This window comes from Bidens hawaiensis, unplaced genomic scaffold, assembly GCF_021521415.1.
Source record: "Bidens hawaiensis isolate Kalapana, Puna unplaced genomic scaffold, B.hawaiensis_p1.1 tig00016565_1, whole genome shotgun sequence".
Lineage (NCBI taxonomy): Eukaryota > Viridiplantae > Streptophyta > Magnoliopsida > Asterales > Asteraceae > Bidens > Bidens hawaiensis.
Genome location: NW_027492520.1, coordinates 24,397 through 42,986, shown reverse-complemented (window position 1 = coordinate 42,986; position 18,590 = coordinate 24,397).

Genomic DNA, 18,590 nt, shown 5'->3' with positions numbered 1-18,590 from the left:
AGAAGCCTTTCTAACACTCAAGCGTTTGTTGTGTGAAGCTCCTGTTCTTGCGCTACCTGAGGGTAATGATGATTTTGTCGTGTATTGCGATGCATCCAACCAAGGTCTCGGTTGTGTTCTTATGCAACGAGGCTAGGTTATCGCTTACGCATCAAGGCAACTTAAGGTTCATGAAAAGAATTATACAACTCACGACCTCGAGCTTGGTGCAGTTGTTTTTGCCTTGAAGATCTGGAGACACTACCTTTATGGTACTAAGTGTATCCTCTACACTGACCATAAAAGCCTTCAGCATATCTTTGATCAAAAGGAACTTAACATGAGGCAACGCCGATGGAACGAACTCATCAGCGATTACGATTGTGAGATCCGGTATCATCCTGGTAAGGCTAATGTGGTAGCCGATGCGCTCAGCCGAAAACCCTGCCAACTTAACTGTATCTTGCCGCGCACCCAGCTTCACTTCGCGCCGATTCAAAGCAACCTTGAATCGCGTATTCGTGACGCGCAGCGCGCATCCATCAGTAATGGTAACCTTCGCGCCGAGTTAGCGTGTGGCGCGGAAGCACTCTTTGTCCCTAATCTGAGTGGAATTCTCTGCTATCTCAATCGCATCTGGATCCCTTGTGATGAGAATCTTCGCGCTGATATCCTGAGTGAAGCGCACAAATCTCGGTATTCTATTCATCCCGGCGCTGATAAGATGTACAAGGATTTGCGCATAACTTATTGGTGGCCCGGTATGAAGAAGGATATTGCTGTGTTCGTAGCTAAGTGCCTGACTTGTTCTAAAGTTAAAGCTGAACACCAACGCCCATCTGGTTTGCTCGAACAACCAGAAATTCCTACGTGGAAATGGGAATGTGTAGCAATGGACTTTATTACCAAGTTACCTTTGGCAGCAAGCAAACATGATAGCATCTGGGTAATAGTGGATCGATTGACTAAATCTGCTCACTTTCTGCCCATTCGTGAAAACTACCGTGTTGAGCATCTCGCGCAGCTTTATGTCAAGGAAATTGTCTGCCGCCATGGTACTCCTTTGAGCATCATATCCGATCGCGATGGCCGTTTTATATCTCGCTTTTGGAAATCTCTCCAATCTGCGCTAGGAACTCGCTTGGACATGAGTACGGCATATCATCCTCAGACTGACGGTCAGTCTGAGCGAACTATTCAAACTCTTGAGGATATGCTCCGATCTTGTGTTCTTGATTTTGGAGGTAATTGGGATTCACACCTGCCTTTGATCGAGTTTTCTTATAACAACAGCTATCATTCCAGTATCGGTATGGCCCCATTTGAAGCACTTTACGGTCGTAAATGCCGCTCCCCGATTTGTTGGAGCGAAGTGGGTGAAGCTCAAATCACAGGACCCGAACTTGTTCAAGAGACAACCGATAAAATCGCCAAGATCCGTGATCATTTGCTGACTGCCAGAAGCCGACAGAAGAGTTACGCAGATCGTAGGCGAAAGCCTCTCGAATTTCAAGTTGGTGATCTTGTTCTCCTCAAAGTGTCGCCTTGGAAAGGTGTTGTCCGCTTTGGGAAGAAGGGTAAGCTTGCTCCTCGTTATGTTGGTCCATTCAAGATTCTCGCGCGTGTGGGAAAAGTTGCCTACAGACTTGACCTGCCGCCCGCGCTCAGTAATGTGCATCCAACGTTCCATGTATCCAATCTCAAGAAGTGTTTAGCTGACGAGAACCTTCACATTTCACTCGATGAAGTTCAAGTTGATGAATCTATGCATTTCGTTGAGAAGCCTGTTGAGATTATGGATCGCGAGGTTAAGCAAACCAAGCGCAGTCGTATCCCTATCGTGAAAGTTCGTTGGGAGTCCAAGCGCGGAGCCGAGTTTACATGGGAAAGGGAAGATCAAATGAAGATCAAGTACCCGCACCTGTTCTCTGCGCAACCTACTTCGAGATAAATTTCGGGACGAAATTTCTTAAAGTAGGGGAGACTGTGACATCTGCCCTGATCCGACCCGACCCAGGTACCCGTTTCTCTGACCCGATCTCTCTTTTATTATTTAATATTTATACTTATATTTTACTTTTAATAATAATATATATTTTCCTTCCCGCCTCTTTCTCTCTTTTCCTTTCCGCCGTCCCGTCCCTCTCCTTCTCTCTTTCCGCCTTCTTTTCCCTCTTGTCGCCGTCCCGCCCTTAAGCCTTGTTTCCCTCCTCTTTGCTTGTCCTTTGGTTCTTCCCGCCTAAGGTTGTCTGCAGCTCCACGCGCCAGACTCCTTACATGGAAGCCTGCGTGAAGACATCTTGTTCCTGCGATGCGTGAAGAGAACTCTTCTCGCAGCGCGCTAAGAATGCATGTTCTTCCCGCAATGCGCTAAGAATGTATGTTCTTCCCGCGATGCGCTTAGAATTCTTGCTCTTCACGCAGCACGCTAAGGATTTGTGATTCTTCCCGCAGTGCGCTAAGGATTGTTGTGCCAGCCTTCGCGCTCGCGCACTCAGCCTTCTCGCGCTTAACCCTTGTATCTTCTGTTTATTCCAGCCTGTATGCTTTTGTGTTGTCTTATCTTCTGTGCTGTTGACCTAACCTATCTAATGTCTGAATAGTTACTTTCGGCGCAGCATGCGTACCAACCCCATTGGTTGGTAGAAAAAGTGACTGACATAATCTTTTGAGATCTGCTTTTGCCATGCTTAATCCAGTACCTTTATCTGATCCGCCCATGCTTTTTACTGTTCCCTGTCAGCTTTATCTTGCCCCCTGCAGCTGCCATATCTTTTGATATCTTTACTTTTCAGAACTTTTTACCGTTGATATCTTTTCTTTTACTTTTTGAGATCTTTTCCCCCTTTTTCTAGGGTTTATGTCTCCTAGGGTTTTCCTATAAATAATAATAATATTTTCATAACACATCACACACAAACACTTAATCTCTCTTATTATCTCTTCCTCCCTTTTTGCTCTCTGCCGTTGTCCTCCTGCCGTCTCCTCTCTTGCCTCCGTCTTCCTCCCTGTCCTTCCCTGCTTTTCCGGTAATATATATTATAATTTACTTATTAATTATGCTAACTTATAATCAAGACTTAAAACAAATCATTAAAACAATAATCTTATTTATAGGTTAACTTGTGCTTGTTTAAAGTTGGTTCTTGCTTTATCTTACACCGCATCGTTTATCAAGTGAGTTATCTCGTATCTAATCCCTTTTTGCTTTTAATGTTTTGGGATGTTCATGTGTTCATACAACTTAGAGTCTTAAACTTGTTTATGAACTTTAGTCGCGCAGTATCCCATGTGTTGAGGACGTAGACTTGGCTGTTTATTTGTATGTGTGGATCATTAACCGTATGGACGGTCTATTCCGCAGTTTTCATGGTACCATTAGATGAACACGGGAGAACATTCGTTTATGATTTTCTCTTTTGTTTACACATGCACAGTTAGTCTTGTTTGTGAGCTCAATTGTGAGCACTGGCAGTCTTGTCTCTTAGAGTTGGTCCCGATCAGATTACACCCTTGTTGAAAACCAGACATACACATGTTGCGCGCAGATTTTATTGTTATCTATGTATTGTATTAAACTTGATCTCTCACCAACACGCAAGTGTTTGACGTTTATTTTAACACATGTTCAGGTTTGCAGTAGCTGTTTTGGAGCTTGTGGACACGTAGGACGTTTTTACTTTTGGACCTAGAATTAAAATGTATCAAGACAAGTTAATGTTGTTTGAATGTTATAATTTATAATATATTGATTTATGTTTGATTTATGTTCTTTATTTTCCCCGCTGCGCGTGCGCGATAAAATGTGTATTAATAAATATTGACACCAATAGTGTCACGAGTAATGAAACAATATGTGGCGCCCCGATGTATAATCCGCCTTTGGTCGGGGTGTTACACCAGGACTATTAGGGTATTAGTAAAACGAACAATATAAATGTTACTTGTATTCAACTTGTTTGTGTGAACGAGATGTGTTGTTTATTGATTTGTTGAAATAAAAAGAGTTGATTAAATATTGTCACTTTAAATAGTGTCTTGTGTATTTGTCCAATCACGTTGCACCCCGGCATGTTCCGCCTTTGGTCGGGGTGTGACATCAAGACCCCCATTAATCATACCGCAATCCTTATTTAAAACCTAAGTAGTTATGATCAAAATTTTCAAGTAAGCCCTTCAAACATTTGATTTGTATAATAATTGTCTATATGTCATTATGCATGCAGAACATATTAAGAGACAAACAAATCAAAACTGATGAGGAAATTTAATAGTTAACCATTCATAGTTTGATATGCAGTTGCGCATAGTCATCAATAACCCATCATTATTATAAGCGCTTTCATAATATTTATGGGTGAGACTTTTAGTTATCGGATCCTTAAGCATACCATGAATGTATTCGATACGAAAATTTTGATTCCTCAATTCGTTCATAAACAAATAATTAATTCATATCGAAATTTTAATGCAACACTTCTCGAACTGTTACTGTTTGAGAAAACATGGTAGCTGACTTTATCACAGTAAATCTTCAATATATAATTTATATGGAGTTAATAAACTTATGAGTCCACTGCTAAATGTTCAACAACATTTATTGCTAATTGCGTTGGTATTAATCAACACATTATGTCATTATAACTTAGATTGTTGTTATCAGTTCATTATGGCTCCTCCATGAGAAAATTTTATCTACTGACATAAGAATATATCCCGAAAATTACATTTTCTTATATTTGAATATGACAAAGTTTAGAGTAATCTAACGGTATGAATTCTCACTTCTTCTTTTAAATTATAGTCTTTCGTTTCCTTTAAAGATATCTTCATACTCTTTTAGATGCTTCACATTAACTAGACATATCTAGTGTGTTGCAATTTTGAGTAATATCTAAACGAGTATAGACTTGAACTTATATAAGGCTTCTACTTAATGAATCATAATAAAATAATCTATGTGATCCTATTATCCTCTAAGTAGAGCAGCATTGTATGTTACACGTGTAAGGAATATCTCTGAGATCTATAATATCAAAGTATGTGTAAACAATGCTTTGACATATGTAACATATACTTGTCAGAAGAATGTCATCTATATAAGGACAAGTTTGTTTTTAGTTGCTCCCACTCATCTTGAGGTAGGTACATTAATCCACTTGGTTTTTGATGAAAATAATTGTATAAAGATTTCATCAAATTTTGATGTTTGCATTAACCCATATGGATTTTATTGACTTATAGACTAAAAGTTCTTTGACCTTCAGTTTATAACTTTTAGGTTGTTTTATGAACAAATAAGTGTAATCCAATTGTTAGGCAAAGTTGTTTTAATGTTCATCTAATGTAGCTCTTAACTATTATAAGCTCTAGAACAATAATGATAATTAAAGAAATCTTTTGTAATATAGGTAAGAAGATTCTTTGATAACTTATTCCCTCTTGATTATAACCTTTAACAATCAATCATTATTCTTTATGTCTTAACGTTCGTGTTAGGATTTAGTTTAGTTATGAACACCTTTAGGTGATTCAACCAAATCTCAAAACGTTATTCTGACTTATGAAGTGTAGTTTAATTTGCTAATAATAGCTTATTCCGTTCAGAAGATTGATTGATGCTAATGATTTAATTAGAAGGGGTATGGTCATTATACTTTCCAACATCCATTTCAACTTTAGTTAGGGAGGTTACATAATCATCAATTTTTGTAGGCTTTAAAACTTAGATGGCCTCCTGAGTTGATTATTGGGTAATTTTAAAAGTCTCGGTTTTAAGGATTAGCTATTGGTTAGGTTGCTATCATTTTCAGGATTCTAAGTGTGTAAGAGTTGGTGCAGTATGGTGTACAAAAGGTGTAATTGGAGTTAAATGTGGAGTAAAATTTAATAACTCTCTCCCCCCGCCTCTTGTACTTCTAAAAAGTCATTATAAATACTTTTACTGCTCCCACTGCCTTATAAACCTTTAGGAATTTACATGCTTATGGTCAATATTTAAGGACCAATAGATTCTAATAGAGAAATAAGTTAATAATATAAGTTGTAGTTTCTCTTGGTGAGGATTAGTTTATTAAGAAATCTGAATATGCCCACATTTAGCAACAATGAAACTTTTGTAAGAGTAGTAGTAGTAGTAGTAGTAGTAAATTCTAAAGAGATAAGTTTTGATAAAATAGTGTTGTGATGGAGCAGTGCCATGTACAAGAGGTGCAATTGAGATAATATCAAGTTTTCACTCCCTCACCTCTTGCAAATCTTGTAAGTTATGATTGAGACACTTAAGGTTCCCACTAATCTTTAATATCTCTAGAAAAACTACATAAGGAGTTTCAATGATGTACGTGATGTGGGAATTTCTCATATATATGTTAGACTTGATTTGATTTCATTAACGTCTAGATGTCATAATAAAATTAGGGACATATTTAGAAGAAATCGTATTATGTATATATGAATGGATCTCTTTAAAACCATGGACCATAGAAGTCAGATTAGATACAAGTAAATAGCTTTTTAAATGATAAAAGAATTATATCTGAATATTCCGTTTAAATTAAGTTCCACGTATGTACGTGAAATATAACTTATGGTGGACCCATATATATTTCTTAAGCCAAGTAATGTTTAAGACATCTAACACATGATTTAAAATCACTAAGAATGAGATTATGAAAAATCACCCTCATTAACCATGTCATGATTTCTCATGAAATTTGGTTTTAATGGATGAATTTTATTGGTCTCATTTGTCTTTTTTAAAATTTTTATTTGCATGATAACAAAAGTTATGAAGTACATAGTATCATCATGTTCTCTTTTATAAATGTTTCAATCCGGATATTGATAACAAATAATACGAGAGTTTAAGGTAAGAGTGACTTTATGTTGGCTATGCAAACCTCATAACTATCATAATGTAGCTTAAGTATTGATACTAAATTCGGATTAATCTCCAGAATATTTAAGGTATCATAAAGCGTAATTAGAAGACAGTTAATCATGGTACTAATAACCTTAACATTTAAATTTGTCACTAACACTCATGTTAGTTATTTGTTGATTTCGGGTAAACATATACAACTAGACTCAACAAATCATGTGTTAATGGGAATATTAGGATTAGCAGACTTAATATATCATTAATATACAACTATCAATTTTAGCCAGTTATTCTTTTTAATTATGGATAGCCTTGTTGCTTATGCCTAATCTAATGACATATTTTTGCAATGAGACTTCTCCTTAGAGAACTTAGAGCTGGTAGTAATACTTGTATTTTGTCTATGAACCTTAGAATTATCATCTTTTTGGTTTTAGTGGTAGTGAGTTTAATAACATCTTATTTCCAGTATTAGACGTTTCTTTTCTTGTACATATGTTGCTAATCAACACACTCATTTTCCTTTGGTACTTCTGAGTGTTATAGTTGATTCCTAAGGCACCAAATTGTACTATTGAAAATTTGAGTATGCAATGTACTAGAATATTGTACTTAATATCATGTGTAAGCCCTTAATTTATGGGTCATAAATCATGATTGTACATTATGATGTATTCAATAATACCATTAATCTTATAGTTAAAATTTTTAAGGAGTGCATGAATCTTGGGAGTTATTTTGATTAGTCTTAGGAAAAATTAAATCAAGAATAAATCTAGTGATATTTATTTATATAAGTTCTTGATTATCATTATCGTAATAGACATTATGATTGACTCATTTCATTTCTTAGGCTCTAGTTTTCAATGGAATAATTGTTATTAGAAAGAGTAGTAGGATAGTCATATCATATCTTAATAGATATTTAAAATTGAGAAGAGCTAAATGTTATTAAAACTCTTTATGAGACAAAATTCAATTGTGTTTTAAGATTAGAGTGGATGATTTGGATGGGATAGCTATTTATAGAAGAAAATTATAGTGAGTAATGATATGGGATATTAAGATAATACATATTAAAATTTATGATCATTAGATTAATGAAGGATCATTAATGTGAGAATCATTATATTTTATTAAAGATGTGATATGTCTATTATTAACATCAAACTAATAGACTATAATTAAAAGTTCTACTTAAACAAAAAATAAATCACCTTTGGGCAGAATTAAAATTTATTTAAGTATGTGTGCAAAACATTTGTATCCCATCACAATTGGGCAGAAGTGATACAATTATTTTAATTATGCACATGCTAGTTTTGCTTGATAAAATATAACACATCACCTTTAGGCAGAAGTGAGACATTTATATCATGTTAGGCAAAAAACTAACAAAAGCTTTCAGTTAGACTTGAATGATATGGTAAATGTAACTTATCACCTTTGGGCAGAAGTGTTACATCAAAATTTCATTCAAGTTAAGCCTTTATGTTTTGTAAAATTTTATAATATTTAAGGTTTACAAAACATTTAATTAGTTAATAGTAGAAAAATATTTAGAGTAAGGAATTTTAAGTTTCCGGTAAAACCATATTTTTCGGAATTAGTTCTCGGAAATTTTGGTTTCCCGAGAATTGCCAGTTTCCGGCTTTTAGCGGGTTTTTCAGTATTTGGGTGTTTACATGATTTTATGGAGTTTTTAGAAAAAATGTTGATTCCGGTATTAGTGAGTTTTCGGGTTTATGGGTTATGAACCCAAACCTTTTTAGGAACTCATAAACTCTTAGAACACATAAGCTATTTTAAGCCCATAATACATGATTTTTTAAATAACCCGTGAACCCATAAACTGGTTTAAGCCCTTAACCCATGATATTTTTTAAACTAAATTAATAATGATAAGATTTGGTTCAAATCTTTTTAATGATTAACAATAATATTTGTTTCCTATTTTAGGGGGATTCAAATCTTTTAAGAAAATATTAAAACTTCTAAATTATCCAAGATTTGAAAAAATACATCCCTAAATAATCATTAACAAATTTTAATCTAGATTTTGAACCAACATATGTATAATTTTCGATAATAATGATGGACACAAAGAACATCATTGAAAATTTTAATAATTAAACATACAAAAACCTGGAATCGAAATCTTTAAACATGAATTTAACAGATTTCGAAAATATTAGGATTTACTATATATGAATTTTAGCGATTTTAAACAGTTTCATATATTGTTTTCGTAATAGACATGAAAAAGAAACCGAAAAAAATTAGGGTTTATCAAGTTTTAGTCCATGTCTTCTGATTCAATTCCAGATTAGGGAAAACATGAAGAACTGATTAATCAACATCGCTCTGATACCACATGTTGATCAGTTCTTCATGTAAGTAATAGAAAACATGATAAATATTAAACCTATGAACCTGTTACAGCATGAAGAGTAGTAACCGCAACAGGGTATGATGTATCCGACATGCTTGTCATCTTGATCGAGTTCCCCTTTAGGATGTATAGTTAAGGATGGTGTTAGGGTTCTTGAGAGGAACCCGGTTTTATGAGAGAGGAGGCACACAAAATTGTTATGTGTGTGATTAGGTTATGATGTTAATATTTATCTCTCATTATATACACCTAAGGGGAAACCCTTTATTAGTTAATTGTAAGTGATATGGCCCATCAATAATTACCAAACTAATATATAATAAAGTATAATTAACATTTTGATCTAATATAATATAAATGATAATGATGGCCATATTAATAAATATATAATATATATTTATTCTTACATGTTAAAGTTTCATTTGAGACATGTTTAGGCCTATTTATATATAAATTGTTTTACACAACCCAAATAATTATCAGTAAGTCCATTTAAAAATTAAATTGTTTAAACCCAAGAAAATACTTGTTTTACTTAATGCTCAAAAAAAATTCGTTTCGGCCCAAAAAAAATTCACTTCTCGGAGCCGGCCATTTGTTAAACCATGAAAAAACTCAATGTAAACTTGGACATTGAATGAAATAAAACGTGAAAAAAATAACATCAAGAAGTTTCCGTGAAACTGTAACATTACGAAAATATCAGATAAAAAATGTCAAGTATTCAAAGTACAAGGACCAATATTGAAAATCTGTTTTCTTGACCCATTGCTATACGCGATACCCCAAAGCCACAACGTCATCGCGTATCGCGATGACGTGGTCTGACAGGCGATGGCACGTGCCCCGCCATGTGTCTCCACGTGGAGCCGCATGTCCAGCCTCGTGGCAGGCCAACTGGACACACGACAAGGCTAGTTGCGATACGCGATGGCCTCCCAAGGTCCCATTGCGTATCGCTATGGAATAAAATAATATTAAACATGCTGATGACTCATCGATATACGCGATGGATCCAAGGCAAAGACCCATCGCATACCGCGATGGGTCATCTGATCAGCGCCTATAAATAGGGTTATCGGCCCTTCATTCTTGCTCACAATTCACTCTCTCACTAAAACACTCTATCTACCTCGATAAACGTGCCCGACCCTACCTCGAAATTCATGCCACAAACTTAATTTTCCTCGAAGTACGTGCCATAAATCGACGACATTGCCTCGAAGTCGTAGCATCACAAGACAAGCCGACACCCCGCCTCGAAGTGTGTGCTGACGAAGTCCGACGACTAACGAACCTCGTTTAGCATGCAAGAAGTGTAGATCAAGATTCTCGATAAACGTGAAAGCGTTGAGGTGTTGCCCGAGAGTATAGGAAATATAATCCAACCAATGTAGGGATAGTGCCCGAATAAAATATTAATATAATGTTAAAAGACTTAGACCCTAGTCGAGGGTATACTCGATACCTCGAGAAAACAAACAAAGAAAATATAAAACAAAGAAAATATGAATAAAGATATAAATATAAATCTTTGATGATAATAGAATATTATTTAAAAGATTTTAAAATAAAGTAAAAAATAAAGTATATGTGTTCTTCGAGAAGAAGAAACCCTCGAATGGTATAGGAATATAAATAATAATTTAAAAGGTTTGAATATCTTTAAATAAAAGAAAGTGGTTTTGAACTAAATGTTCGAATAAATAAAATATAATCGAGGTAAAGATTATACAAAAATAGACTAAAAGTCTAAAGCTAGATTATTGATCTAGTAATAATAAAAGGTTATACTCGTACTATATGTCTGAGATAGCAAAGACAAACCGATCAGTGAAGTGAAGCTGATCCTTTCTAATGGTGAATACGCCCAAACTTTTATAACTTATTTAATCGAGTCAAAGTAAATTGATTACATGAGATTACATATCTTTAAAACATTATGAACAAAAGTAATCGCTGGCCCTCAAGCTGTCGTGTACATTTGTTTGGATCCTTACATATGTGGTAAACGGTGGGCACACCGTGCCACACCTGGTCATATGTCTCCGCCACGATGGGTCGGACCTAAGATATGTCCGAGAGAGAGTAATCATGTGTATACTGATGGTAGCTAAGTAACCTCGAACGCTGCGGTGTTTGCTGAGCGGTTTCGAGTAGAGCTTAAGTTTATAATTGTGTTTTAAGTTTTTAACTTGTATTCCTAAGACACAATGGGTCGAGACCTAAGTTATGTCTCGTGGGGTAATTAAGTAAATAAAATATTTTTGCGTCAGCTTATTTACCAGCATGTGTTGCTGACGTATTTTCAAACTGTTTTATAGGTAATGAAGGATAGACGCTTGAAGAATAGAAGTCTTCAATAGGCGATCTGATGGCTCAGATCATTTTGTTAAATATAAAACTTAAATGGTGGTTTTGTATAAACAAGTAATTTTTTGTAAACATTAAACGGGTATTTTATAATCCCATGTTTTGTTATGTAAATATTACTATTTTATTCCACGCAAAAATTTCCGCATTAACCCGTAACTCTAATTTATTTACAAAAACGGTACCAACTGATGGTCACACGCTCATGCCCAATATGGGGTGCGACAAAAACCAGGCATTGCAGTGTGGTTGTAAGACCACCAAAAACAAATGTCGAAATGTTGTCGTGAACATGTTGACAAAATGCGTAACTGTATATAAGAAAAATTAAACTTTGACATTGTTGATCACATTCGAAACTTTATATAAAAAGCGAAACCGTCACAAACTTGTGTGCTGGATGGGGCGGTTGATAATATTCAATTCTTCGTATATAATGAGACCATTAAAAATCTTAATGTCGGAACGTCGATAAAATAAGCGTGTCGGAAACCAAAAAAAAAGAAAAAGATACCCTTAAAAGCATTTTGTCAACCAACATTTAGAATTTGGATAATTAGTTAAGTATTACAATTAAGTAAAAAAGGGATTTTGTAATTTTTCATTATGCACTTTAGAAATTTCCCTGAAAAACTTCCATATGTTGTTGATGACCAAAGTTCCCAATCAGATAACCACAAATAGCAAGCTCAACTAGCATCCAAGGGGAACCGAAGTTTTGGCAGTGTTATAAAAATCTCGACTAGGCGTTGATTAATCATTGATTAATTGTCGATTAATCCTTGTTAATCTCGATTAGTCCTGATAAATTCCTATTAAACCCGATTAATCGATAGTCCCACCCTACTGTCCGACTAGCGATTTTTATAACACCAAGTTTTGAGCTAAAAGCCGCAAAGTCTCAAGTTTAAATCCGATCTTATAGAGGTAGGGTACCAAAAAGACCAAAATACCCTTAAGTATCACCCGCAAGTCAGAGGGAAGCTCCGCACAAGACACCCGCGGGACATATGGATCACCCGCGTAACTTTGTAAAAGAAGAACATTCTTACATTACGCGCGGAAGCATCCAAGCACCCTCAGATGTCATCCGCGTGATAGCACATTCACCCGCCAGAGGCAATGCCAATAGGACAGCTGTAAATAACCAATTACTTTCTGGAAGATTTACCAAGATGCTTTCTTGGGGAATACGTGATCTCTCAGCCAATAAACAAAGGACACCTGGTCAAGTGGTTATAACTGTGCACATGGCCAATGTTACATAGCGTCCTATCATATAAGGACATGTGTTCAGGTTGTTATGCTCATGCACATGCAACGTATAGCACAACCTATCAAATGAGGACACGTGTCCAAATGGTTACGAGAGCATCTTCTAGAAGAGGACAACTGGCCCAATTATATTCCCACACTCTTCGGCTATAAATACCTTCTCAATCTCCATGAGGTATCTATTCACTCCCAACTATCTACTCTAAACACTTAAGTAATTTCTCTCTTTTAGAACGGTACTTATTCTCACGTCGGAGGGTGGTTACGGGAACCCCCTCTCGTGTTATTCTCGTAACAAGCTCACGGTGTCTGTTTTGCAGGTTCTGGTCATTGGACTTTGGGGGTTATGCTCATATCGTGTTGGTTGTTATCGTATCCTACCCTGTAGACTCATTGAATCTAGGACCCGTTAAGGGGAGAAGATCCGTGTTTCTTTTTTGTCTCAAGTGAGTTTTCCGCAACAGGCCTTGTTGTTTGTGATCATGAGCGTTCGTTGCCACCTGTTAAATTGGTTTACCCAGTGTAGCACTGTAGCATGGCTTTTTTTCATTGATTGTTAAAAGCAAAGTGAAGATTGACTTGGTCTCTAAATTTTAATCAAGATAACTCAATATAAGAAACGTGGATATTGTGATGCTAAGACCGGATAATCAAGGTTGATAGATTCTACTTGGTGCATGTTATTTTCAGTGTTTTAAAAACCGGTTCAAACCGGATTTTGTACAATAGACCGGTATTTTGAGTCCGGTAATTTTGGCCGATTTGCTAGAACATCGTACCGGCGGTTTTGTCTAAAATACCGGTTTTTACCGGCAAACCGGTTTTATGTTCGAGACATTGTTGATATTTGCGGTCTGTATTTTTCCAAAATTACTTTTAACCCAAGAATTAACATTAAAAAATGTAAACTTTAGGACTATTTTTTTTTTTTAAATGGAGTGTTTTTGCATTATTTTTAAACATAGATTAACTTTTGGATTATTTTTTGTTATGGAATCATTTACTTTTGGATTGAAGTTATATTTATAGGAAATTATAAGGTAAATTATTCAACCGGTTGAACCTTCCGGCATAACCTGGTTCAACCCGTTGTACCTTTTTTTAGTCAAATCCGATACAAGTAAAATACCGGTTTTTAAAACATTGGTTATTTTTCTTTTCCAACTTAACAACTTTTTTGAACTCGTCAGCCTTAAAAATGTGGCTGATTTAACACCACAACTTTAAACATACATAAATATAAATTTAAAGTTTTGAAGTATACAAGTCCAACTTAACAAGAGTGACTGATATAAACATGCACCAAGTAGAAGTGGATGCTGAAAGTTGACTGGATCCACTCTCTTGTTTACTAATCACCATACAAGTCCAAATAATTATCAGTAAGTCCATTTTAAAATTAAATTGTTTAAAACCAAGAAAATACTTGTTTTACTTAATGCTCAAAAAAAATTCGTTTCGGCCCAAAAAAAATTCACTTCTCGGAGCCGGCCATTTGTTAAACCATGAAAAAACTCAATGTAAACTTGGACATTGAATGAAATAAAACGTGAAAAAAATAACATCAAGAAGTTTCCGTGAAACTGTAACATTACGAAAATATCGGATAAAAAATGTCAAGTATTCAAAGTACAAGGACCAATATTGAAAATCTGTTTTCTTGACCCATTGCTATACGCGATACCCCAAAGCCACAACGTCATCGCGTATCGCGATGACGTGGTCTGACAGGCGATGGCACGTGCCCCGCCATGTGTCTCCACGTGGAGCCGCATGTCCAGCCTCGTGGCAGGCCAACTGGACACACGACAAGGCTAGTTGCGATACGCGATGGCCTCCCAAGGTCCCATTGCGTATCGCTATGGAATAAAATAATATTAAACATGCTGATGACTCATCGATATACGCGATGGATCCAAGGCAAAGACCCATCGCATACCGCGATGGGCCATCTGATCAGCGCCTATAAATAGGGTTATCGGCCCTTCATTCTTGCTCACAATTCACTCTCTCACTAAAACACTCTATCTACCTCGATAAACGTGCCCGACCCTACCTCGAAAGTCATGCCAAAAACTTAATTTTCCTCGAAGTACGTGCCATAAATCGACGACATTGCCTCGAAGTCGTAGCATCACAAGACAAGCCGACACCCCGCCTCGAAGTGTGTGCTGACGAAGTCCGATGACTAACGAACCTCGTTTAGCATGCAAGAAGTGTAGATCAAGATTCTCGATAAACGTGAAAGCGTTGAGGTGTTGCCCGAGAGTATAGGAAATATAATCCAACCAAGGTAGGGATAGTGCCCGAATAAAATATTAATATAATGTTAAAAGACTTAGACCCTAGTCGAGGGTATACTCGATACCTCGAGAAAACAAACAAAGAAAATATAAAACAAAGAAAATATGAATAAAGATATAAATATAAATCTTTGATGATAATAGAATATTATTTAAAAGATTTTAAAATAAAGTAAAGAAATAAAGTATATGTGTTCTTCGAGAAGAAGAAACTCTCGAATGGTATAGGAATATAAATAATAATTTAATAGGTTTGAATATCTTTAAATAAAAGAAAAGTGGTTTTGAACTAAATGTTCGAATAAATAAAATATAATCGAGGTAAAGATTATACAAAAATAGACTAAAAGTCTAAAGCTAGATTATTGATCTAGTAATAATAAAAGGTTATACTCGTACTATATGTCTGAGATAGCAAAGACAAACCGATCAGTGAAGTGAAACTGATCCTTTCTAATGGTGAATACGCCCAAACTTTTATAACTTATTTAATCGAGTCAAAGTAAATTGATTACATGAGATTACATATCTTTAAAACATTATGAACAAAAGTAATCGCTGGCCCTCAAGCTGTCGTGTACATTTGTTTGGATCCTTACATATGTGGTAAACGGTGGGCACACCGTGCCACACCTGGTCATATGTCTCCGCCACGATGGGTCGGACCTAAGATATGTCCGAGAGAGAGTAATCATGTGTATACTGATGGTAGCTAAGTAACCTCGAACGCTGCGGTATTTGCTGAGCGGTTTCGAGTAGAGCTTAAGTTTATAATTGTGTTTTAAGTTTTTAACTTGTATTCCTAAGACACAATGGGTCGAGACCTAAGTTATGTCTCGTGGGGTAATTAAGTAAATAAAATATTTTTGCGTCAGCTTATTTACCAGCATGTGTTGCTGACGTATTTTCAAACTGTTTTATAGGTAATGAAGGATAGACGCTTGAAGAATAGAAGTCTTCAATAGGCGATCTGATGGCTCAGATCATTTTGTTAAATATAAAACTTAAATGGTGGTTTTGTATAAACAAGTAATTTTTTGTAAACATTAAACGGGTATTTTATAATCCCATGTTTTGTTATGTAAATATTACTATTTTATTCCACGCAAAAATTTCCGCATTAACCCGTAACTCTAATTTATTTACAAAAACGGTACCAACTGATGGTCACACGCTCATGCCCAATATGGGGTGCGACAAAAACCAGGCATTGCAGTGTGGTTGTAAGACCACAAAAAACAAATGTCGAAATGTTGTCGTGAACATGTTGACAAAATGCGTAACTGTATATAAGAAAAATTAAACTTTGACATTGTTGATCACATTCGAAACTTTATATAAAAAGCAAAACCGTCACAAACTTGTGTGCTGGATGGGGCGGTTGATAATATTCAATTCTTCGTATATAATGAGACCATTAAAAATCTTAATGTCGGAACGTCGATAAAATAAGCGTGTCGGAAACCAAAAAAAAGAAAAAGATACCCTTAAAAGCATTTTGTCAACCAACATTTAGAATTTGGATAATTAGTTAAGTATTACAATTAAGTAAAAAAGGGATTTTGTAATTTTTCATTATGCACTTTAGAAATTTCCCTACAAACTTCCATATGTTGTTGATGACCAAAGTTCCCAATCAGATAACCACAAATACCCGATGAGCTTTAGCAAGCTCAACTAGCATCCAAGGGGAACCGAAGTTTTGGCAGTGTTATAAAAATCTCGACTAGGCGTTGATTAATCATTGATTAATTGTCGATTAATCCTTGTTAATCTCGATTAGTCCTGATAAATTCCTATTAAACCCGATTAATCGATAGTCCCACCCTACTGTCCGACTAGCGATTTTTATAACACCAAGTTTTGAGCTAAAAGCCGCAAAGTCTCAAGTTTAAATCCGATCTTATAGAGGTAGGGTACCAAAAAGACCAAAATACCCTTAAGTATCACCCGCAAGTCAGAGGGAAGCTCCGCACAAGACACCCGCGGGACATATGGATCACCAGCGTAACTTTGTAAAAGAAGAACATTCTTACATTACGCGCGGAAGCATCCAAGCACCCTCAGATGTCATCCGCGTGATAGCACATTCACCCGCCAGAGGCAATGCCAATAGGACAGCTGTAAATAACCAATTACTTTCTGGAAGATTTACCAAGATGCTTTCTTGGGGAATACGTGATCTCTCAGCCAATAAACAAAGGACACCTGGTCAAGTGGTTATAACTGTGCACATGGCCAAGGTTACATAGCGTCCTATCATATAAGGACATGTGTTCAGGTTGTTATGCTCATGCACATGCAACGTATAGCACAACCTATCAAATGAGGACACGTGTCCAAATGGTTACGAGAGCATCTTCTAGAAGAGGACAACTGGCCCAATTATATTCCCACACTCTTCGGCTATAAATACCTTCTCAATCTCCATGAGGTATCTATTCACTCCCAACTATCTACTCTAAACACTTAAGTACTTTCTCTCTTTTAGAACGGTACTTATTCTCACGTCGGAGGGTGGTTACGGGAACCCCCTCTCGTGTTATTCTCGTAACAAGCTCACGGTGTCTGTTTTGCAGGTTCTGGTCATTGGACTTTGGGGGTTATGCTCATATCGTGTTGGTTGTTATCGTATCCTACCCTGTAGACTCATTGAATCTAGGACCCGTTAAGGGGAGAAGATCCGTGTTTCTTTTTTGTCTCAAGTGAGTTTTCCGCAACAGGCCTTGTTGTTTGTGATCATGAGCGTTCGTTGCCACCTGTTAAATTGGTTTACCCAGTGTAGCACTGTAGCATGGCTTTTTTTCATTGATTGTTAAAAGCAAAGTGAAGATTGACTTGGTCTCTAAATTTTAATCATGATAACTCAATATAAGAAACGTGGATATTGTGATGCTAAGACCGGATAATCAAGGTTGATAGATTCTACTTGGTGCATGTAATTTTCAGTGTTTTAAAAACCGGTTCAAACCGGATTTTGTACAATAGACCGGTATTTTGAGTCCGGTAATTTTGGCCGATTTGCTAGAACATCGTACCGGCGGTTTTGTCTAAAATACCGGTTTTTACCGGCAAACCGGTTTTATGTTCGAGACATTGTTGATATTTGCGGTCTGTATTTTTCCAAAATTACTTTTAACCCAAGAATTAACATTAAAAAATGTAAACTTTAGGACTATTTTTTTTTTTAAAATGGAGTGTTTTTGCATTATTTTTAAACATAGATTAACTTTTGGATTATTTTTTGTTATGGAATCATTTACTTTTGGATTGAAGTTATATTTATAGGAAATTATAAGGTAAATTATTCAACCGGTTGAACCTTCCGGCATAACCTGGTTCAACCCGTTGTACCTTTTTTTAGTCCAATTCGATACAAGTAAAA